This window comes from Lynx canadensis, chromosome D1 (assembly GCF_007474595.2).
Source record: "Lynx canadensis isolate LIC74 chromosome D1, mLynCan4.pri.v2, whole genome shotgun sequence".
In the NCBI taxonomy this organism is placed as follows: Eukaryota; Metazoa; Chordata; class Mammalia; order Carnivora; family Felidae; genus Lynx; species Lynx canadensis.
This window is the reverse complement of record NC_044312.2, coordinates 90,765,807-90,781,695: the sequence shown is the minus strand read 5'-3', so window position 1 is coordinate 90,781,695 and position 15,889 is coordinate 90,765,807.

Genomic DNA, 15,889 nt, shown 5'->3' with positions numbered 1-15,889 from the left:
GTGAAACTGGGTTAAGAGCACAAATGGAAAAATTTTGCAATTTTGCACATGCAGTTACAAACAAGACTTTGAGAAATTAAAGGGAGTCCCATGGAAGGACTCTGGGGACTGCACCTAGAGAACAACAGTTGAATTAATTATAAATGTAATTACAAACTAATTACCACATTTAAACAAATGTGTAGTCTGAATGAGAAAAGACTGAGATTATAATTCTTTAATATTAGAAAGTGCCTAAGGGCAGAAGAGGGCTTAGTATTGTTGTACAGCAGGGTTTCTCAGCCTTGGCACTATTGGTATCTCTAGCTGGACAAGTCTTTTGCTGTAGAGGGCTGTCCAGTATATTATAGGATGTCTAGTAGCATCCCTAGCCTCTACTCACTAGCTACCAGTGGCATCCAGTTAAGAAATTAAAAACGTCTTCAGACATTGCCAAGTGTCTACAGGGGGCAAATATCATCCCAGTTGAAATTCATTGCTCTGAAATCTACAGTGGTGGTTTCTCCAAAGGGATTTCCAAAATGGGTTTTAAGTTAGCAGGATTCTACATACTCTCTTACCAAAATGGTTCCATTTTCATATGAGAGGGGAAATGCTGGAGAGATCTTGAACTCAGGTTAGTTTAAAGAAAAGAAAGGTCCAAAAACTATTATTAAAAAATATTTATTAATTTTTGAGAGAGAGAGGCAGAGAGACAGGGAGACACAGATCCAAAGCAAGCTCCAGGCTCTGAGCTGTCCGCACAGAGCCCAACACAGGGCTGGAACCCTAAGATCATGACCTGAGCCCAAGTCAGTCGCTTAACTGACTGAGCCAACCAGGCGCCCCACCAACATTTGAATACAAGTGCAATAAGTAAGGCTCATGATGCAGGAGGCTCCCCTTCCTGGAGAAATTGGACAGAAGCTTGAATGTATCATTAGGAGAATCAGTAAGAAGATTCTGTGTAACAAGGAGGTGGTGAGAGGTGTCATTTCTAAGGTCTCTATAATTGTGATTTCTTGTCATGGTTATATATGGTTTTATATATGGCCAGAAATGATGGCCACATAGAATATCATTCATTGATTAGCACAAACTTGATCAGCTGTTCTCTTTAAGAATTTGAAGATTTAATTTAATTTAAATTGTACCATTTATTTTTTGTAGATCATCTAAAATGCTTAATTGTTTTCAGAATCTATGATGAAAATCCACCTGCCTTTCTTCCTGTTATGCAAAATAGTGAAGACTATTTTATACTTTTTTTCTGCCTCAGAATATATACTAAAATTAGAAAAAAAACAAAACTTTGCTCACTGACCACTGGATAGTTGTTTTGGGTCATCAGTGTGTGCATGTCTTGGTTAGAATGTATTTTAATACCTTATTGTGCTACTAATTATATTGTTTCAGAACATTCAGAACATTCAGTTAAGCATGTTCATAGACCTTCCAATGGAGAAATATCTGTCCATTTGGCAACAGCCCAAACACCCCTACCTTTCATGCAGAGAATTACTCTGTATTTTGGAAACCACCCTAATCCAAAAGCTATTTCCAAGAGGTGAAAAGTTTGTCAACATTTCCCAGGATTTCCCAGGTCAGAGAAGTCAGAAAGAAACAAAAGCATAGGGATGTCTTTAAGTCATGTGTTACTCTGAATCATGAGCATAGTTACAAGGCTTTTCAAAATGGTCTAAAAATGAGCCATTTTAAACTGGTAATTAGAAGATTATCTGCATACCAGTATTTTTTTTTAAAAAAATTCATTATAAGCCCCAGAGGGCTATTGAATGGTTGAGTAGCCCCATTACTGGGTTTTTAAATGCTTCAGTTATTAGATAATTTTTTAAATTAAAAAGACAGTAGAGAGCTCCACTGATCAAATCTATATTAGTTCCCCCGATTGTTTCCAAGCCTCAAAGGTTACTCATTTAGTTGGCTTTCCCTCAAGTCCAAAATGGCTATTTCTAAAAAAATTTTTTTTAACTTAAGAAAGGCCATTCCTTGGAAAATACAGATGAAGTCTAAATGAAGCCTTTGAAGTCTGTCTGCTTATTCCCATCCCTACACCACAATGTATCTGTAGAAGCCACTACCAAAAGTGTTAATCCCATTGATTTATTTAATAAGGACCTACTTGTTTCCAGGATACTGAGTACACTGGGAATACTCAAATTAAACATTTTAATGCCTCGCAAAATAGGTTCTGAATATAAAAAGCACTGGAATGAAATTAAAGTCACGGCACCTTGATTTTCATTCCCCTTTTATCATCAGTGAATTGTGTGATTCTGAACAAACTGTGCCCTCCTCCTAGGACTCAGCCTCTCCACCTTAATATTATCAGATGGTCCTTACTTTGTTTTATTTTTTAAAGTAGGCTCTATGCTCAATGTGGGACTTGAACTCATAACCCTGAGGTTAAGAGTTGGGACGCTTCACTGGTAGTCAGTCAGGCACAGATAGTCCTTACTTTTAAATGAAGTTACAGGACTCCATACTCTACAGGCAAACTAGGAGATAGAATAAACTGCTTTTTCGAAATAAGTACCACAATTATATCTCCATTCTGAAGAAATTTGCTATGGTTAATTCATTCACTGAACTCACATGTTCTTCCATTGACTCAAGATATGAAAGAAACATTTGGAACTTTAAAAAAAAGTGAAGAAAAAACAGAGTGGAAACTCTGTTTGAAATTAGTTCATTGCCAGGGCACCTGGGTGGCTCTGTTGGTTAAGTGTCCAACTTCGGCTCAGGTCATGATCTCACGGTTTGTGGGTTCGAGTGCCGTGTCAGGCTCTCTGCTGACAGCCTCAGAGCCCAGAGCCTGCTTCAGATTCTGTGTCTCCCTGTCTCTCTGCTTCTCCCTCGCTCATACTCTGTCTCTCTCTTTCTCTCAAAAAAATAAATAAACATTAAAAAATTAAAAAAAGAAGAAACGTTCATTGTTACTTGGCTGAGGTTATTGGATTACAGTTTTAGATAAAGAAGGCTATGCTTAAATAGATGCTTCCCGCTGTGGCTGGGCTATAGAGCTGGGTTTTCTTTCTTCAGGGGATTCAGACCAATCTCCCAAGGCCAAACCAAATACCCTGCTCTTATCCCCAAAGACTTCCTGACTGAGAGCGGTGTGTTGTACAAATTAATTTATATCTGTGCCTACTGTTACAGTAAAAGCAAATTTTCTTATAAAGGGCAACCTATGAATTCAGCATAATTTTGAATTCCAGGTACAGGTATAAAGAAGAGGAATTCTCACACACACACACACACACACCACACACACCCTTCTCCAAACCTGCTTTTGTATCCTTATAAATATGTTGCTGAATGCTTAAGGTAAAAATAAACTCATTGTCTGATAAAAGCAGATAGAAGTTTGAATAAAACGAAGTAACAGCAAGTTCATCAAAATTGATGTAGGGGCTATATAACTGGTCCAACTTCACAGAAACTCACTAGGTTTTGTGTCTTTTCCCTAAACTCAGCTATGCTTCATAGGCATAGGGGGAAAAACTTCTGAATTAGCAAATTTGATTAAAAAAAAAGGCTTGAAAGATCCTTGCAGTGTTCTGACTCACACTGTAAGAGAGCCACTCATTCCATAGCCACATTCCTCCCAACAAACCCAAGCTTAAGGTTCACTTCAAGGCTTGAGAGGGAATGCCATGATAATTGAGTATATACTGTGCACATATGTCTAAGCACTTTTCATGTATTAACTCATTCAGTCTTAATAACAACTGTGATGGTTAATTTTATGTATCAACTTGACTGGTCTACGGCATGCCCTGATAGCTGGTAAAACACTATTTCTGGATGTGTCTGTGAGGGAGTCCCTAGAAGAGATTAGCTTTTTTCTTAAAGTTTATTTATTTTGAGAGTCAGAGAGGGGAAGAGAGAGAGTTCCATGTTCAGCATGAAGCCTGATGTAGGACTTGATCCCACAAACCATGAGATCATGACCTGAGCTGAACTCAAGAGCTGGATGCTTAACCAACTGAGCCACCCAGGAGCCCTGAGGAGATTAGCTTTTGAATCAGTAGATTGAGTAAAGAATATTGTCCTCATCAAGCTGGGCATCATCCAATCTAGACAGAAGAGAAAGCTAGAGAAGGGGCAAATTCCCCTTTGCTTAAGCTGAGACATCAATCTTCTTCTGTCATTGGACTCTGGCACTCCTAGTTTGTGGGCTTTTAGACTCAGACCAGGACTCACACCATCAGCCCCTCAATCCTCAGACCTTCAGACTCAGACTGAATCACACCACGGGGTTTCCTAGTTTTCCAGCTTTCAGAGGGCAGATCACAGGCCGTGAGATTGTTGACCTCCATAACCACATGAGGAATTCCAATAATAAACCTCATCTTAGGGGCACTGTGGGGGATGGGTGCTCAGTCTGTTAAACGTCCACCTCTTGATTTCAGCTCAGGTCATGATCACAATTTGTAAGTTCAAGCCCTGAGTCAGGCTCTGTGCTAACAGCGTGGAGCCTGCTTGGGATTCTCTTCCTCTCTCTCTCTCTCTCTCTGATCCTCCCCTCATGCTCACTCTCTTAAAATAAATAAATAAACTTTAAAAAAATAAAAAAGTTCCCCTTATATCTATCTATATATCCTATTGGTGCTATTTCTCTGTAACCTCTAACACAACAACCTTATGAACTAAAACCAATATTAACTCCATTTTTGTAGATTAAGAAATACAGGTACATGGAGGTCAATGATGTGCCTCTGGTTACACAATAAATGTCACAAAAACAAGGATTCAGGTTCAGGCAGTCTTACTCCATATTTCCTCATTCCTGACCAATGACAATATAACAAAACAACAATAACAATTAATACTATTAATCCTTAGTGTGCATCTATTACATGGCATGCATTATGTTATATCTTTTCTCATTCAATCTTCACTTTTCCTTAGAAACTAAGGGTTGGTAGTCCCATTATACAGATTGTGAGAGGTTAACTAAACAGCCTGTTGTCAGTAGCAAATAAGACAGCATGAGTCTCAGCCTCTACCCTTTATTTTTTATTCTTTTAAGTTTATTGATTTGAGAGAGAGAGAGAGAGAGAGAGAGAATGAGTGGGGGAGGGGCAGAGAGAGAGGGAGGGAGAGAGAATCTCAAGCAAGCTCTGCCCTGCCAACACAGAGCCCAATGTAGGACTCGAACTCACAAAACTGTGAGATCATGACCTGAGCCGAAACCAAGAGTCGGACGCTCAACCAACTAAGCACCCTGGGTGTCCTAAGCCTCTGCCTTTTAAAGCACTGTCTGCCCTGTTTTATGAGGATCTGAGGAATGTATGTTCTACGGCTGTGAGAAAGTCGAGGGATGCTGGATACAGTCCCAGGTGGCTAACAGCTAATCGACCAACAGAATGTGGATGGACTCAGCCTAAAATAACGCCGAGGGAAAGGAGCTGAGATAGAACCTCAGCAATTTTATACTTCAGAAAAATTCAGTACTCCTCCTAAACACAAGTAGAGCCCTTCTCTAGCCATGCCTCACTCCACACACCAGGTAGGACCTGACTATCAAAAGCCCCTGCCCTCTCTCTAGACCATGTTTTGGTTATCTCTGACTCCAGCATTCCCTACCCAAATGATCTTCAGCCTGGGTCCAACCTCCCCAGGACTAGCCACATGAATAATGTGTACACCCCAGGTGTGGCCACAGGCAGTGATTTAAGTGTGTCTGCCTTAGGTGTCTACCAAGCTGGGGTATCTTTGTGTGGAAAGAACCTGGAGATACAAACAGAAATATGGCAAGCTGTGGACTAGGGGCTAGGGGCCCCTAAACCATCAGGTGTCACCACAGAATTATGGTAAATTCAAGAATTTTACATTTGAACCTGACCTTCTAGGATAATCTGAGGTTATGTCCACCAAGAGAAGAGAATGGAACACATTGTATGTAACAGTTTGTAAGTCTGATTCATAACTTAGAAGAACCTATGTTCTTTAGGTCTCCATTCACACCCTTGCCCTGAGTCTAGAAGTACAAAGGGCAGGCCCGAACAAGCTCATTTCTTATCTTTTGCTTCCCCCACCCCCGCCAACAGAGGCAGGTCTGCGGTTATGTGCTCATGGTAATATTTAATTAATAGTGGTTAAAAAACTTACCCTGTGGCTCCACTGAGGAAACTTGCCTACAAGTCTCATTAAATCTCACGTAAAGATGACTTCCCATATCTCACTCCTCAGTCCCCGCTGAGGACAAGGAAAAAAAAACCATCACCTTGTGTTGTGTAGGAATTGCTATTTACGTGACACGTCAGTGTTTACTTCATTGGAAACAGCTGTTTCATCGATTCATTTCAACGTTCATTAGCTTGACATGTAAGATGATGGTGTGCTGCCTACATGATGCCAGAACCACCAGATGATCTAATCAAACTCAGTCCAACAGGCAGACAAGTTTTTTTCTTTGAAAGAAAATTAGCACATTTTTGTTTGGTTGCTTTCTTTTACTGTTTGTTTGTTTTTTTTAACTATCAATGTTATTAACTCAACAGGGAAATCTGTCATCCTCACTCTCATTGTCTCCACTGAAGCCAATACAATTCATGTAGCAATTAAAAAAATCCAGGTACAAAGTCAAACTATTAGTTAATCAATGTTGGTTCCAGTACTTATCTTCATCAAGCATCTAAGCTGATATTCCGTATTGATGTGACGTCTGCATGGGAGTGCTACATAGCATGGGTCAGAACGCCAAAGCCAACAGACATACAAAATGTACTGGAATGAATGTGCACTCTAAGGAATCTTGATGGAGGTAGCTAGGCTAGATTTACCAAGTCTTGGTGACTTGGTCACCCCCTTATTCTAACATGTGTAAGTTCACAAAATCCAAAATGTCTCCATATCAAATTCCTATGAGCTCCCAACATTCCTTTACTGGTAAGCACAGGAAGAGGTTAGATGAAGGTGATGTTATAACCATTTGTGCCATCATTTGATGTCCAGGGATCACCTGCCTCAACCCACTTCCTGCCTGGAGGAAAGGGACAGGATGTCATGTAGCAGGAGATTATATATAAACAGACTCTGAGAGTCAGGATCCAATAGCTTAAATACTGCGTGAGATTCCATCACTGACAACCACACAGTGGCATATTAATAAATTGAGCATCTAACTGAAACCCATGTGAGAATAAATCTGATTCATTTCTGTGGGTGGCTGCCAAAAGCAATATAGTGAGATGGGAAATCATTAAAGAGGTAGCCTCAGCAGCCCTGGAAAAAGTACCTGCTGGTTTGGGGTAAGGCGCCTCAGAGAAGTGATGCTCCTCCATTCAAAGACAGGACTCCTCTGGCCGTACCCAGCAAGTTATTTTCCAATCTAACCTGGAAGTCAGTTGGGTCATAGTACAAATTTGGAAGGCCGGATGCAAGAGTGAATTTTCCTGATCATTTCCCTTTCTAAGCGCATTGTCTCCCAGGATTGCTTTGTTAGAACGCAGTAGATCACAGCTTGTGGTAGGTAAGGCCGCAGCCAAGCTAAACGATTTCATTAGGCACATGCTGACTTAGCCCAGATTGTTCCCTTCGGGTCCTGGATCCTACATGGAATTGAATCATCCTCCATCATAATTACCGGATGCATCAGAAGCAGCTGTTGCCTCCTCCCCAATGCTCGTGCCAGACAGCAGACAGCCTGAGGGTCCCATCATCTGACAATGATATGCTTCATTTCAGCGTGCATTCCTGTGCATTCCACTGCCTGGGCCAGGAGCCATTACCTGCCCACTCACTGCTGAACACGGTGTGCAAATTTCTCTCCACAACAACAGCGCAGAGCAAAGACAGGGGTAGTACTCCCACTGAACACAATAAACTAACAAACAAGAACCTTCACTGAAACATGAACTGTGGAATACTGCTGTTAATATTAGTCATTAGTTATTTATCCCCACTATGTGCTATCGGCCACACTAGGCATTCTGTATCCATTATTTCACTTCATCTTCCAAAATGTCTCTGAGATTAGAAAGTTAGAAGTCATCCACCAGAGCAGAAGAAAGAGTAAAACAGACTCTCTTCTTTGCACGGAGTTTATGAAATTAAGAAGGGAGAAGACATGGAGCCACCGATCCAGAAGTTCTAGACTGAGGGAAGATAATTACAGGCAATCTATAAATGTTTATTGTCATCTGCTACATGGCAGGCCCTGTAGTAGATGCTGGGGACACAGTAGAAGACAGTGACATGAGCTTTACCCTAAAGGAATTTAAAGATAACTTTTAAACAGTGTTTTCAGGATGAGGAGGGACACAGTTTGGTACTGGTACAGAGGGGTGAGGAGAATGAAGGGTCTAGTGAGGTGTTGCACTATCCCCACGGGAGGATTTCATCTAGAAATGAGGCACATAAGAATATCCATCCTTACACATATCTGGGGAAAAGACCAAATTGGAAAGCCCTCTTATTATACTCTGTGTACATAATGCAGGAAGAAGTGTAGGAAGACTGAAAGGGACTGGAGTCTCAGAGTCTTGGGGGTTAAATCAGCTGGACATGCCCTAAATGTAACCTCCTCCATGAGGGTGTTGGCTAGGGGCAAACAATAACAAACAAATTTAATTCTTATGACAGACAGAATGAGATTATCACCCCAATTTTAATGATGAGGAACTAACCTGCCCAAGGCTATAAAGCTAGAAAATGACAAGTGAAGAAAACCCAGGTCTCTGTCTCCAGAACCTGTCTTCATAATCACTATACTATATTGTCTCCCAGGCACAGAGAATTCTATGCAGGTGAAAGATTACATGGAAAAGGTGGGACAGGAATCTTCTCAGAAAACATCTGTTCTCCTCAGTCTTTGCTTCTCCATGGAATAGACGTGCTGGGGGCATTTTCCTTGTTCTGGTTGTTTCTGTCTACATGGCCACCAAGTCGCCCTCTGGTAATACAAATCATTGCTAGAATGCTACCTTACCCTAGACTACTTTGTCCCCGCTGAATGTTCTTTCTTTTTCTTTACAAGGAATGCTTATCACTAATGCAGAAATTCAATTATTGCTTGGATTTATTATTCATTAGCTTGATGCATAGCACAGGCCATTCAATGCTACATTCATAATGAAATCACCGTATCTGACAGAGAGAGACAGTTGACATGTTTAGAGGAGACACAAACTAAGCAGACTCGAGCCCCACAATCTTGTATTACCACCGCTGGCATGCTGTGCTAGTCATATGACCTGTTCTTTAGCATATGCGGTGATCCATGATGACAACACATACTGGGGCTGAGTAAGCAGGGGCTGTGGCAGAAAATGCCCCTGCCGAGGCTGCCTTACTCATTTGGCAAATGACACACGCATGGCCTTTCCAGCGCTTGAGTAGGAAAATCTCAGGAGAAGGTGCGCCTCTGCCCAATGGACTTGTGCGAAGTGGGTAGTTTTACTTCCAGATAATAGGTGACACAATCATAGTGTCACAAATTAGGCCAAAAATAAGGTAAGAATTCTGATACTTGTCCAAGTCGTCTTCACATTTGTACAGGACCTTATATGCTCGGCTCCCTTGGTGGTTCTTATCAGCGCGTATGGTGCATTCCTGCCTGAATTCCTGGTACAGACAGACTCTGGGAAATTCTGAGTCATCAACAAGAATGTGCCATTAATTAGGTGTCAGACACAGCAGCCTGGGGCAGGCAGGGGCATTTATGTAGACGTAGAACTGAGAGGGGGATGGAAAATCCCATAAATTTTAGAGTCAGATGTACCTGGGTTCAAATATCTGCTCTGCCACTTACTTACTGTGAGACTTTGTGCAAGTCACTTAATTTTTTTCTTTCATAAACTGGCGATAAAATCCACCCGGATGGAGCGTATGAGGATTAGAGATGGACACGGTGGGCCCTCAATCATTCATTGCGATGATGATGATTCCACAAGGAACAATCAAGAGCCACTATAGAAGAGAGACATAAATCTGAAGTCTAGGAGATGAACCAGAAATGTGAACTGAAGGACTATAAATCAATGAGTAAAAAGTAATAAACCAAAACCTTTTCGCAGAAAGAAAAGGAAGGGCAGTTCATTCCCAGGGTGGCTTGTTTTAAAGGCCTCCCGGAGCCATTGGCATTCCATCTCTCTCCTAAGATGTTTGCAATGAATTCTGACCACCCTGACTCCTGAAAGCTTCTCCAGGCACCCCCCCCACCCCCGCAGCAAAATAGTCATTCTCCTCTTGAAAGCACAAGCCCTTTATTATGCTCTTTATTATGCCCTTTATTATGCTAAATTAGGAAGAGCAAAGAGGCACACTAAAGATGTCTCTGCTCTCATTGAGTTTTCCTGCTAAGCTTTTAAGCAGGAAAGTTTAGCAATAGTTTTGTTTTTTTAAGTTTATTTTGAAAGAGACAGAGAGAGTGCAGCAGGGGAGGGGCAGAGAGCGAGAAAGAGAATCCCAAGCAGGCTCCACATGCTCAGTACACAGAGCCTGACATGGGGCTTGAACCCACAAAACTGTGAGGAGATCATGACCTGAGCCGAAATCAAGAGTCAGATGCTTAATCCGACTGAGCCACCAGGCACCTCTAGCCATAGTTTTAAATGATTGCCTGCTCTAATTGGATGTGATACCTTCCAAAATCCTTTCTGGGCCAAATAAATCATTTTATGCTTCTCTAGCATAACACTCACTTGTATCTAACTCAAAGGCTTTTTTCCTTCTTCCTATTTATATCTGTACAAGACTTGATTCTAGTATATGTCTTGTTACATGGCAATCTTTATTTGTACCTTTGTCCACCCACAAGACCAAAAATTCCTTGAGGGCAAGACCGGAGTGATGTGACTTAGACCTAGCCTGCCTCCTAGGATAAAATAGTTTGTGCAATAATGTGATTATTATTACATGAGTAAATATTAGGAGACAACACACAGCAATGTTGTGAGTAGAATAGTTTGTGTACTACTTTCCTTTCCAACCCAAATATCTAATCAAGCCAAAAAGCACTCTCCAGATTATGGTGGTGTGAAATATTACCATTTGGTTATTCTTATGAAGCTCTGAAAATTAAATTGTGCAAGAAGATAAAAGTTGCAATTTTTATAATAAAGAGTTGTACAATATGTTTACAATGGAACAGTCCATACGACTTACCCAGAAATAGCTGAACAACCTAATATTTCCTTCTAAAAATAAGTTTACTTTTAAAAATTTGTAGTGTTAATTTTTGAGACAGTGTTTATTTTAAATTTCGCGAGCGCATGAGCGGGGGGGGGGGGGGGGGGACAGAGAGAGAGAGAGCGCGCGGCGCGCGCGCATGCGCGCGCGCATGAGTGGGGGAGGGGCAGAGACACAGGATCCGGAGCAGGCTCCAGGCTCCGAGCTGTCAGCACAGAGCGGGGCTTGAGCTCACAAACCGCTTAAATCATAACCTGAGCTAAAGTATGACGCTTAACGACTGAGCCACCCAGGCACCCCAATAATTTATTTCTTATTGTAGTTTCCCTTACTAGTCCCCACTGTTAAGTAACAACTCAATCTCCAGCTAAACTATGTAATTCCCAATCTGCTTTAAGGCTGTACATTGCATCTCTAATCAGAGCAAATCATTTTGCAATTATATATCAATCAACCCCAGGATGAATTAATAGTAGTGATAATAGCTATCATTTATTAGGTGCATATCACCCGTTATTTCCCTACTTGGCATGAATTATCTCCTTTCCTCTTCAAAACTACCCTCTGCAAGAGCACTACTGCTATCCCCATTTTAGAGATAAGACACTGAAACACAAAGAGGCTTTGTCACTTATCCAACAGGCCTGTGGATGTGTTCAGCCCAAGTCATTCACCATCACTGAAGCTGAGGAGAAAGGCCTAGAGAACAAGCCTGAATGACAGTGGGCTAGTTACCACCTTCATTTATATTCTAGGACCTCTCTCAGCTACGACATTTGATATTTTATGATGATCTATCTTGGAATTTGCATACCCTACAAGAAACAACCCTCTGTTACAAGCAAAGAAATGATGCGTTTTTAATATAAGCACTGGTCCATCATTAGTTATCACTGTACTGGTCTATGAACACCATAAGAAACCAAATTTCATCATTTCCAAAATTCCCACAAAGGCTGCAAGAGAAACACAGGGTAGGAATGCATGAATCCCCAGACCGTGCTGCAGGAGGGATTACTATTAGACAACCAGGGAAAGAGCACTGTACTTCATATGCAAAGAAAACTAGACTTCACACTTTGTCCATCTATTTTTACATGTCTGAGCATCATCATTTATTCCGAGTTTGTGCATTACAGTTCTAAACCTTAACGTGATAATCTCAATACTGAGCAAAGTGTGTCCTGAGAACGAGGATGTGTGCACATGGCTGCTGGAATCCTACCATTTCCTAGAAAAGTGACACTGTTGGCCCACATTGAATCTCAATGGTGCATTGATTGTGCAAAGGGCTCTTTCTTGATCTATCAATAATTCTGCAGAGGACTACCTGTGACCTACAACTAAGAGAAGAAACCTGCAGCTGATGTGATTCAACCTCAAAAAAAAAAAAAAAAAAAGGCTTAACTCACCCAAACTCTGGTAACCCAGAGTTTGGATTTCAAAAGAGATAAATGTGGCAGACAAGAGGAGGAGGGATAGAAACCAAATTAGTTGTATAGGAAAAAAGAGTATTTCTTTGTGCTCTCATTCCCTGAGAAATCCCTATCCTTACTTGCTTTTTTTTTTTTTTCAAATTCCATAATCAACTTTGAAAAAAGTAGCAGAGAAATGATCCGAGAAATCCCTGAACATGAAGTTACTTCCAAGTTCTGCCCCTAATTGAAGAGCCCATGTCTAATTTAGCCTAGTTCACAGTACAAAACACTGGAGCACATGCTTCTTACTCTTTTTTGATAAGTGCTCATATATCACCAACTTGTGTCTCACTTTCTGCCTCCTACCTGGTAGACCTAGTAGACCCTGTTCCTTGCCATCCTGAAAATGTCCCCCAAACTTAGATAATTCCTTAGGGATCATCTGATTTCTCTGATCTCTTATTCACTTGCAGGGATAGGACATAATGAAATTCAAACTTTGAACAAGCAAGCAAAATGATGCAGATGCCCAATGTCAAAGCCAGCCCAGAAGGTAGTCAATGAGTTGTGTGATGTCAAAGTTATTAGTTGGACATCAGAAGGGCAGACATCAAAAGCTCGGTGGAGTGCACAGAAAAATTGAAAGAATAAGCCAGGGAATATGAGGCAACTATAAATGGTAACACAGGAGAAGATTCTGGCAATACAAAATTTTGGCAGATGGTATTTACTTAATAACAATAATTATAGCAACACATACCATTTCTTAAGTGACTATTCGGGTGCCAGACACTGTTACGCTTTTTACATAGTTATATGATTTAAGCCTTTCATTAGCTCTATGAAAGAGGGATTATTATCTGATTTTACAAATCAGGAACCTGAAACTCAGAGAGATGAAGAAACTTGTCCTGAGTAAGACAGCTATTAAATGAGAAAGAAAGAAATCAAACCCAGTTCTGTTCAATTCAAAAGCCCTTTATTCTAAACATCATACAAACCTCCTCCTTACATTTTTTACAACTAAGTGTTTCCTTTAAAAGATGTATTAGCAGATTTTTCAGACAAGGTTACTATCCATCTTAAAAGTTCAAAGCCATTGTCTTAGCTGGACTCTTGATCCCCTCCTTCCAAATGAGCCCTAGTCCTATAACCACTGTATTTTTTTCAGTTCTTTATTCACAGGGTAACCCCAAATCCACATCTATGTTAGCCAGTGCCATTTGCTCAGCGCAATGGGTCGTTCCCTTTTCCCATTTCCTGCCTCCCTTCAGAATCTTTATAGTGTGTTATTTCTGGACCAGTTGTTCACTGTGACCATGTGTAAAGACTCAGGGCATCTGCCAGTTTCCTAGCAGATGGCTGAACTCCAGTGAATGGCTACTGACCTGTGAACTACTGAGCAGTGCCCGAATATGTCTCGGCTTAATGCAGAAGCTCTTCCAGAATTTCACATGGTGCAAATCTGGGATTCGAATGATCTCTAGAAGATGCTCAATCTCAATAACGATGATGTTGATGATAATGACAATACTATAACATTTGCCAAGTACTTCTGAGTGCTTACTGTATGCCAAGCACTGCTCCAAGTACTTTAGTATACATCACTAATCTTCATAACAATTGAAGAAGGCAGGTATTATCATTAGCCCCATTTTACACTGAAAAACCTGAGGCCCAGAGAATTTAAGCTACCCAAGTCCACAAAGCTGGGAAACAGCAGAGTAGGGATTTGAACCCTGATGATCTGATTTCAGGAATTCCTGACTGCACCATGTTCTAGTTAGGCAAAGTTTGGGTTTTATTTGCTGCCACCTATTCCACAAGGGAAGCTAAAACTCAAAGCATTAATCAGGAGAAGCAAAAGGCCTCTTGGAGAAGCCAGCAAGATAATGGTTGATTCATAGTAGAAAAGAAAACAATAGTAAACAACGAGCTGATACTGAGCTCCTCCTTTGTGCCATGTACACTGCATCCTGTCACACCTCACATGAATCCTATGAGATAGCTCTTAACATTAACTCCAAATAAAGAGGAAGAAGTATGGGGCACCCGGGTGCCTCAGTCAGTTAAGCATCTGACTCTTGATTTCAGCTCCGGTCATGATCTCACAGTGGTGGAATCGAGCCCCGTGATGGGCTCTGTGCTGACAGTGTGGAGCCTACTTGGGATTCTCTCTTTCTCCTTCTCTCTCTCTGCTCCTCCCTTGCTTGTTCTCTCAATAAACAAACAAACAAACAAACAAACAGGAAGAAGTATGTTATGCAAGGATACACTTGGTCAAAGGTGAAGACTGTATCAGATATTACTACCACAGTAATGCTGCCTGATAGGCCACACCAAATTTGCTAGCTCAAAAATAATCGCCATTTATTTAACCTCAATTCTCCAGACTGACACTCTGGCTTGATTTGGCTGGAAATTTCTTTGGTCTCCCTTGGGATTCCTCACATTTGAGGTCAGCTCTGGGTCAAGTAGGCAGCTTTGCTGATCTCGGTTGGGTTCTCTCATCTCTGGGACTCAGCTGGAAACAGTGAGCTGACTCAGCTCTGTTTATACCAGAGAGACAGAGTCCCCAGAGAAAACAGATCCGTGCAAGACCTACTGAAGGCCATGCTTGGAACTGGTATATCGTGCTTTCTATCACTTTCTGCTAGTAAAAGCAAGTCACTATTCCAGCTCCAATTCAAGAGTTGGGAAATAGATGGGAAGGGGTACAAAATCATACTGCAAAGGACACAGATCTATGAAGGCAAGAATTATTGTGGTCATTTGTAATCATCTACTGCAAAGGCAAACTACAAACCCAGTTCTGATGGACTCCAGAGTTCTTATAGGTATGCAAACTACCTCCAATACAAAATTCAAGTTTGCATACCTCTAAATAAAACATTCAGAAAGTGCATTTATATAAAAAGATGTTGTGGTGTATACTGACAATGAAATATTATTCAGCCATGAGAAAGAAGGAAATTCTGCCATTTGCAACAAATGGATAGATTTTGAGGGCATGATGCTAAGTGAGATAAGCCAGACAGAGAAGACAAATATTGTATATCACTCATATATGGAATCTAAAAAAGCTGAACTCATAGAAACAGAGAGTAAAAATGGTGGTTACCAGGGGACTAAGGGTGGGGGAGATACTGGGAAAAGGGTACAAACTTACAACTAGAACATGAATAAGCTCTTGAGATCTAATGCACAGAATGGTGATTATCGCCCAACAATATGTATTACATACTTCAAAACTGCTAAAAGATTGTATCTTAAGTGTTCTCATCACAAAAAAATGATAATTATGTGATATGATAGAGGTGTTAGCTAAAGCT